Source organism: Zerene cesonia, unplaced genomic scaffold, assembly GCF_012273895.1.
Source record: "Zerene cesonia ecotype Mississippi unplaced genomic scaffold, Zerene_cesonia_1.1 Zces_u004, whole genome shotgun sequence".
NCBI lineage: Eukaryota > Metazoa > Arthropoda > Insecta > Lepidoptera > Pieridae > Zerene > Zerene cesonia.
The window spans coordinates 342,704-351,095 of record NW_024045134.1 but is presented as its reverse complement, the minus strand read 5'-3'; the positions used below and the strand labels follow the sequence as shown (position 1 = coordinate 351,095).

The 8,392-nt window shown below is 33.3% G+C and overlaps 1 protein-coding gene across 1 annotated transcript in view; it reads left to right on the top strand.

Annotated features, from left to right (window-relative positions):
* The first annotated feature begins 6,903 nt into the window (after positions 1-6,903).
* Positions 6,904-8,392, top strand: part of LOC119838685 (lethal(3)malignant brain tumor-like protein 1) — a 139,431-nt gene continuing 137,942 nt past the window's right edge. The window contains exon 1 of the mRNA XM_038364761.1: positions 6,904-7,181. The gene's annotated coding sequence lies outside the window, so the exon portion shown is untranslated. The remainder of the gene's footprint in view (positions 7,182-8,392) is intronic.

Here is an 8,392-nt window from a genome sequence, read left to right as displayed (position 1 = left end):
GTAATAAATGTTATTTGCAGTTAACAATTTTCTTTTTTCTTTATTACAATATTTATGGCAAGACTAGGTATTTCTAGAAAGCTGTCTTGGGAATCACCTAAAGTGACACCATTGAAAATCTATTTAATTGCACAAGTATTCAGAGAATACAGTCCGTGAAGAGTTACGAAATAACTCCACTCCACAGAATAATAGTATCTACACTAATAATGTTATAAAGCTGAAGAGTTCGTTTGTTTGTTTGACAGCGCAAATCGCAGGAACTACTCGACCGATTTCAAGAGTTGTTTCACCGCTGGACATTGTTTAAAAGCGTTATGGTCTTAAACCTATTTTATTACATTTCATCTATGTGTATAGGTGTATTTTCATCATCAGCCCATATATGTTTCAACTGCAGGGACATACGCCTCGTATGAGAATTCAGTATACAACCCACATATGTTGTACTTGTATAATTAATGAATTTATATAAAACTTTTACTTCTATCGTATCAAATCAATTTATGTATTTTATAAAATGTAACAATGAAATTCAGTATTATTTGTAATATGAATGTTAGTGGTTTCGTGTTTTAGTACTCGCATTGTGGCATTAAAAGCGCATTTATTATCTAAGCTCAAACTAAATAGGAAGCGCTAAAATGTTGCTGTCCACAGACCACATCATTTACTAACTTTAATTTTGTTTGTTTAATTGTTCCACAAATTAGATTCATGTATGACCTATATATTACAAATACAGTTTTCATATGAAACCATAAAATGTTATTCGTATATATATTTTTTAATTTATTAATGACTGACAATCAATTTAAAAGCGGTTCTCTGCTGTTTTATAATTTCCATAAATAGCAGAAATTTCTGTATAATTCATTTTCAGAATAGATTCTTCAGATGCTATAGAAAATTTAATAACCTTTAAAATCTGTCATCTTTTTGTATAATACCACATAACAGGGCATTAATTATAAGCGTGTTGTTAATTTGTAGTTATAGTTAATAATATTTGAGATGTAACATCTTAGTGTACTAGCTGAGCAAGTACGGGTTGCGCACGCGCCGCTGCCGCCATCTTGTTTAATCTAATGCCGTTGATCGCGGAAAAGCGCGCCAACCTTCAACGACCTTCGCTCTCCGACCGATCTAATCGACCCGAAACGACACACCCATACATCCAATTGTAAACCTTATTAACCCCTCCGCAAATACACCGTTTAGGTCTATTATTGTTCAAATGTTCGCAGAACTTAGGCCTGTTCCGCTTCTAACGGTAATTGTTGCAAACTAAATTAAAGCTGCAGGTACATAAATCGATCACTTCATACGATTTATTCAGTGATACTTTGTCACATTTAAGTGTACGAATAAATTTGTTTAAATCTGATTATCGCATTGTTTTATGACAGTAATAATACTCGGGGCAGTTACAAGTTCGTTAAGGGTTTACGGAATGTTAATATAAATTGTTTTGAAGAATGTTTTGCGTAACGTTGTGTTCGTAGTAGCTCGTTCGCGCCATATTTGATTAGGGACTGCTAATTTAGCGAGATTTGAATTTGGAACAGGGAAGTGTGACCTTTCGCGACTCGCAGCTGGTTGGTGGATATTATGTTACGTCATAATAAATTGATTCAAATCACAGTACCGCCTTATACGTGCTAACTAATTGTATTGTTTCAAGCGACACATCGAAGGCTGTATATTAAAATTGAATTCATTTTAAAATTTTATTACACGTATGTTTCAAAGCGATTCTATTAAGCTAAGCAAACAAAAGAATGTATGATTTCGATTGAAATTGTCGATTGACAACTTAGAGATATAAATATTTGATGTATATTTCATATATTGACTATTGTAACAATGGAATATCGATCTTATAATAGAGCGTTAATAAGAGCGATCACGTAAACATGAAATATTCAGCAACCGTACACAATAAATCGGTATTTTAAACATCAGTATCAGCGCGCAGTAGCCTCGCCATTTTTCCCAAAGCACCATTTATCTGGTGAATAGATTAAAACGAACGACCACGCAATACGTATTATTAACTGCATCAACCTCCAACCTGTTATCGAGATGTAATAAATTGCTCCCAGCGAGCTATACGTATCATCGAGCTTCGCGCATTTTTCATCTACCAGGGCTCCCCGCAAAATGATTTGCTCCTAGATAAGACCAATCTTCAGGGCTTAGTTATTATAGAAGTAGCCATTTTGTTAACGTTGCCGATGGTAGATATTAATACGAGTACATAGTTTAATGAGGAACGAAAACGAAATTTGTAGTTTTACAACTACCATCCATAGAGCATAGACAATAATGATGCGAGGAGTAAGATTGGTAACTAGATAGATGGTTGCTCTATTAGATATGACAGTTAAATAAAAAATTGAAAGGGAAAAAGGAATAGTCGAATTTTGGACACGATTTATTTTTATTACATGATAAATAGTACAACATAAGGAATAATGACAATAATTAAAATGACTTTAAATATTTCACACACGTTGTGATTACAGAGAAACAAAATTAGGTTAGGTGCAATAAACAATTGATATTGTCAAAGAACACTTCTAACTTAAACCTGTTTTACAAAGTAATCGCACCATTTATATGCGAATTAAATATATTATTGTTGTAAATAATGGAATTTATTTTTATACATTTATTTCTACTATCTTCTTCAATCATTATGAGTTACCAGCTGCGCCCCGCGGTTTCTCCAGTGTATATCCGTATCCCGTAGGAATATCGGGATAAAAAATTGCCTATGTGTTATTCCAGTTGTCCAGCTATCTACGTACCAAATTTCATTGCAATCGGTTCAGTAGTTTCTGCGTGAAAGAGCAACAAACACACACACACATCCTTACAAACTTTCGCATTTATAATATTAGTAGGATAGTAGGAAGAAGGATAGGATTAATCATAAGATAGTTAAACTGCGACTGTTAGAGAGATACTTTCAATTATTGTTAACACCAAGATTTCGAAGTACGTAGATATATTAGCAGTGTTAATGCATTCCGCTCGTGAAGTAGTAAATTTTCTGTGTAATTGTTACTTAATTACGATTCATTGATAATTGATAGATATATTGGTAATTACAACTCGTTCAGGTCGATTGAATTATGTGTTTCTGCTATCGATGTCTTGTTGTATATTTTATCTCAGCGGATAAGATTTTCATGGAATCTAGAAATTTTATCAATGTAGTAATTTTTATTTTTATATATAACTAGCTGCGCCCCGCGGTTTCACCCGCGTAAGTCCGTATCCTGAAGGAATATCGGGATGAAAAGTTACCTATATGTTATTCCAGTATTCCAGCTGTCTACGTACCAAATTTCGTTAATGAACGTGTGAATTTCGAAGGCTGCAGGAAAATTTATGAACGAATAATTCTATTCTTGTAGTAATTATTTTATAGTCTTTCTAATATCCAAAAGTGTCTTTTCACTGGAGTACAATTTTTATGGACACATATATTCTTTATTATTTTAGGGATTTAGTAAATATGTTTTCTCCACCGAAAGTTTTCAATAAGAAATAGTTATGTTAAGTACTTTACCATAAGCAAAGGAGGTTTGCAACTCCGTGAGCTGTCGATCGATTGATTCTTTTTGTGTTTGAAAGAAAATTTATGGTCATTTAGTCGCATTTTAGGATCTGGAGCGATATCTCCCTCCGCGGGACGTCGTTTTTTTTGTACAATAAAATATTTATAGGATTAGCATTGCCTTCAGCAAGCGTTGAAATTACTATTTGTAATGTCCTAGTGTTCTCATCTTTGGCCATAATCCAGAGGTCTCTCTGTCACATGATTCATATAAACCATAAAGGGCATCTACATGTTATAATTAAACGGAATAAATTAACGTTTGATTAGCACCGCTCAGGCTGTGTTCGCAGATACAATTGTAGCGTCCCCGCACCATTGTGTTCGGAACACGGCCTTAATTGCACTTTGAATAAATTTAAACCGTAGTTAGAACAAGAATGCTATCGTGGGTCTTGTGATACAAGGATCTGTTATCTAAATACACCACGCTCGATTTTCAATATAACCTCCTTGCATATTATCCGAGCATTGCTACCAGGATAACAGCTAGGTGTTGATTATTGAATATTGCCACGAGGTGTTTGGAAACTCCGTGCCGCGAAATGCGTGATGCTTCAATGCCAAATATAAAAGGTTTGTGTTAAACTAATGTGAGGAAGTACGTAATCAAATGAGCAAGTTCGTTGCGAGTACGTTTATTTAGTAAGCATTGATTTTGTATCCTTATTTTACACAGCGATTGGAGAATACCATTGGATGTAAAGTTTTATGCAGAGGGAAGAGCCAACGAGAAATTCTATACTTATTTTGACATCATATAAATTACATGAAATTTACGGGTGGATAATTCACAAATCACAATAATATCGCATAGAGTTATGAACTTAATGTAGACGAGGATTCACGCAGTGAATGACCGTCTTTATAATAAACTAGTGGTCCGCCCCGGCTTCGCCCGTGGTACATGTATAACCTATAGAAGGCTATCTTCCTCAATAAATGGGCTATCTAACACTGAAAGAATTTTTCAAATCGGACCAGTAGTTCCTGGTATTAGCGCGTTCAAATAAACAAACAAACAAATAAACTCTTCAGCTTCATTATTGTATAGATAAAACAACATTATTTACTTTTAATAAGTATCGCTTTTATACTATGTCACCTACATTGAATTTTTGATATAAACTTCGCATTTGATCTCTTTATTAACACAAAAGGTATCGACTATGGATAAACACATGCCATTTTTATTCACATCGCGTAATTTGATTAATTAGCTATTCGTATCATAGTACATCATTTAAAAGCAGTATTATGTGTACCGGCTCTCTGCATGGATGATTAATCGTATGCTTCTTGGAAAATCTCGTTGCATAATAAATAAATGTTTTACACAAAGAAATTTGCGATACCATAAAATGTTAAAATTCGTTTAACTGTAGGAGTTTTGAAACATGTTACTTATGTTTTATCACATTTACGGTGGGAAATAAGGATTCTAATTAAAATTCCAATAGGAAAAAAAAATTAGTACATAATGAAATTCGAGATACAAAATAAATATCTATATCGTCGTAGCAAAAACTCTAAGCATAAATGTTTCAACTTTTAACACACACAGATTCTTTCTTCTAGATGTGAAAATTTGAGCTTAAAATATGTAACTCCTTAATTTTTTTTTTGGATTTTATGTATATATGTAACGTAATATAAGTATGTAATATAATAAAATGTTTTGATACTTACAAATGCTACCTATCCTGGTTGACGGTTCGAATTGAGAAAATAGTGCTAAGCATGTTATAAAATCCTACTCTATAGATTGACAATAATCAATCTAGTGTATCTACTTATTAAGTACAAATTACAATACAAACATTGCGGTCACGACTTCCAAACTCACTTAGAATAATAACATATCTAAAAAACCTACGTTTACAAATGTATATTCTATCTTAAAGAAATAAAGTCTAAAGTTCATTAAATATTAGGAATAGATATTACATTCTGTTTCCACTTGAGCAAAAAATAGAAAAGATCATATTAGTCAGCACGATATCAACATAAACACAACATTATTTCATTGCGCATAAGGATTGATTTTAAAGAACAAATGCCATCTATTTTGATCCTTCTCTTTGACGCGCGAATGACAATGTCGTTACGTCAAGGTGACATGAGTTGTTAATAGGTATGTATTAGCGCTAAAAATCCGTGACCTTAGGTTGTATAGAGTTCACTAATGTGCATAAGTCACGTTTTTATTTTAATGTGTGGGTGGAAAATGCAAAAATGGATGTGGAATTTTTTAAGCGTGTGTTAATTTTACATTTAAATTTTCATACGAACGAACGACTCGACTCGAGTCGAATTCGACTAAACATTCGTTACATACGAAGCGAATGTGTAAATGTACTGTAAGGGCACATAATAATAAGTGATAAGGGTAGGTAAGATTGTTTCATTTTTGTTTTAACACTGTTGTTATTAATTATTTATATTATTTAAATAATAAAAACAGATCTGTTATGTTCAGTTTCACGATTTTATCTTTTAATTTTTTTCTTTATCTATCTCTTTCTAGATAATTGTACATAGACAGGTACCCCAATAATTACTGTTGTCCAAATCTATAAAAAGTTGTATAATACGTAATAGGTACATCAATAGGCACTTTCAATATTTACTGAAATTAAACTGTGTGCAAAGGTTAAAATAATAATTTATAATTAACGTGATTAACAATTCAAACAATAATTCATAACTACATAGTTAACAATCAATATAATAAGATTTATGCACAACACCCCGCAGAACATTTCACATGTACTTAAATTTAATCTTGTTTTATGTACTCTTTTAATTTTGCCTTCCATAATATGTAGGCTAATTGTATCGATAATATCGTATTACAACAAAAATACAGTATAAAACCACTGGTAGCAATACAAGTTTCACGTGGCTCCAATTTAAACAGCTTGTTTACCGCTCGACTCGACTACCGACCAGTATAAAACAATAACAAGCGAAATGAATGTCTTATAAGATAATACATTTTCTTGCACAACCCTAAAGGAACAAAACTGATAAGTTGCGGGGGCAAAACAGGTAGCACGCACACATCCGCGAATGACTTGTGACCGCGTGTGTACAATAGATATCACCTGCAAATATTACGCACACAGGACGAACGTGTAATAAATCTAACACGAACGAAATGGTTCACGCACACGCGCGCACTTCACCCGAGTCACCTCTACATGCTTCGGGTCGGTTAGTAGTGACACCACACTGTTGCATTTTCACCTGTTGAGTGCTAGGTGTGAGTGTGGATGTGAGTCAGAGGCAGCGTTCAGTCGACTTGACTGTTTGGCGCGCTTTGGTCGCTTGCATATTTCATAAACATTGAACGCTTCGTACATTACACCACGTGCTTCGCGCCTCCGTACATGCATAGTGATAAGTGGGTAGACTTGCTATATTGTGACAATACATACCCGAGTGTTAGACTGTGTTTGATAGTGTTTTTGGTGACCGTTCAAGCTGTTTTTATCGGACAAACTGAGGAACGTTTCAGCGGCGGAGGATTGTATTTGGAAATACCTGAAAGGTAATGTTTTGTTTATTCTCCGCGTAGAATTCGGTCCGAGTTTTTCTTGAGGACGAGCCACGAGTGGTTTGCGTTGTTCGATTTGCGTTTATTGTTGATTAAAAAACGTGTACTCGTGAGAGGTCATAAAAATTAATTTAATGTGAATCGTAAAATAAGTTAAAGGTTTATGTTTAGTGTGTCGTTGAGATATCTGAGCACAAGAAATTGTATTTTAAGGTATACAATACGAAAGCATATAATCAAACAACAGTCAACACGCATGCTTTATGTACAATATACTTTATTTATGCGAAATTTCACTTCAATATTAAGTTACAAAAAAATCCTGGTGACTTTCAGGTTATATCAAAGAATAACAGAATTTGCTATCATTTACAATTTAAGTATGTAGTTTTGAATCAAATTACGAACTATTTTGTCATGTTAGGTTATAAAGATTAAACGGCAGCAGGTATCACAGAAATTTTTAAATGAAATTAATTAATAATAAATGTTACCTTATAATAACTTTTGTATGCAGTAAGAGTATGTTTTCATTTAAACTTTTAAAATGTTATTATAGACAGGTATATAATAGGTACATGTGGGCAAAATCCAAAATCCTCGTAGACCGGTATTTATTTTGAAGACCTAGTTATGGCAATATCATACAAGGCACATATAGTACAAATGATACTAGATTTAAGGTTAATAAAAGAAATTAAGTATATTTAAATTAAACAGTTTTATAATCTTTGATATATTTAGTTATAATACAAAAAAAAAAAAACACGCATATATTCACATGACAAGCAAAAAACGAAGAAAACACACATAAATGAACGTAAAAAAACCCATAAACTAATTTTTTTTCTGTTATTACATCATCAAATAGGGATAATTGTCGTAATTGGGAGTTATTATCGAAATATCTGACACTTAGTTGAACCGTGACGCCTTTAAAACGTGTGAAGACGGCCCATTAGAGGTCATTAATGTCCCTATGCGATGTAAACTGTAAAATCTATCGATATTCGATACTATTTCATAAATGCTACGGTTAACATTCCCGATCTCAAGGGAAAAATGGTAAATCGTATACTATGGACATAGTTCTGAAAGTATATGAATATAGCTGATTATTCGATCATATGGCTGCTCGTCCGACCAACTGGCTATAAATGCCGGGGTCCCTCAGGGATCAGTGCTCTCCGCAACATTATTTCTGC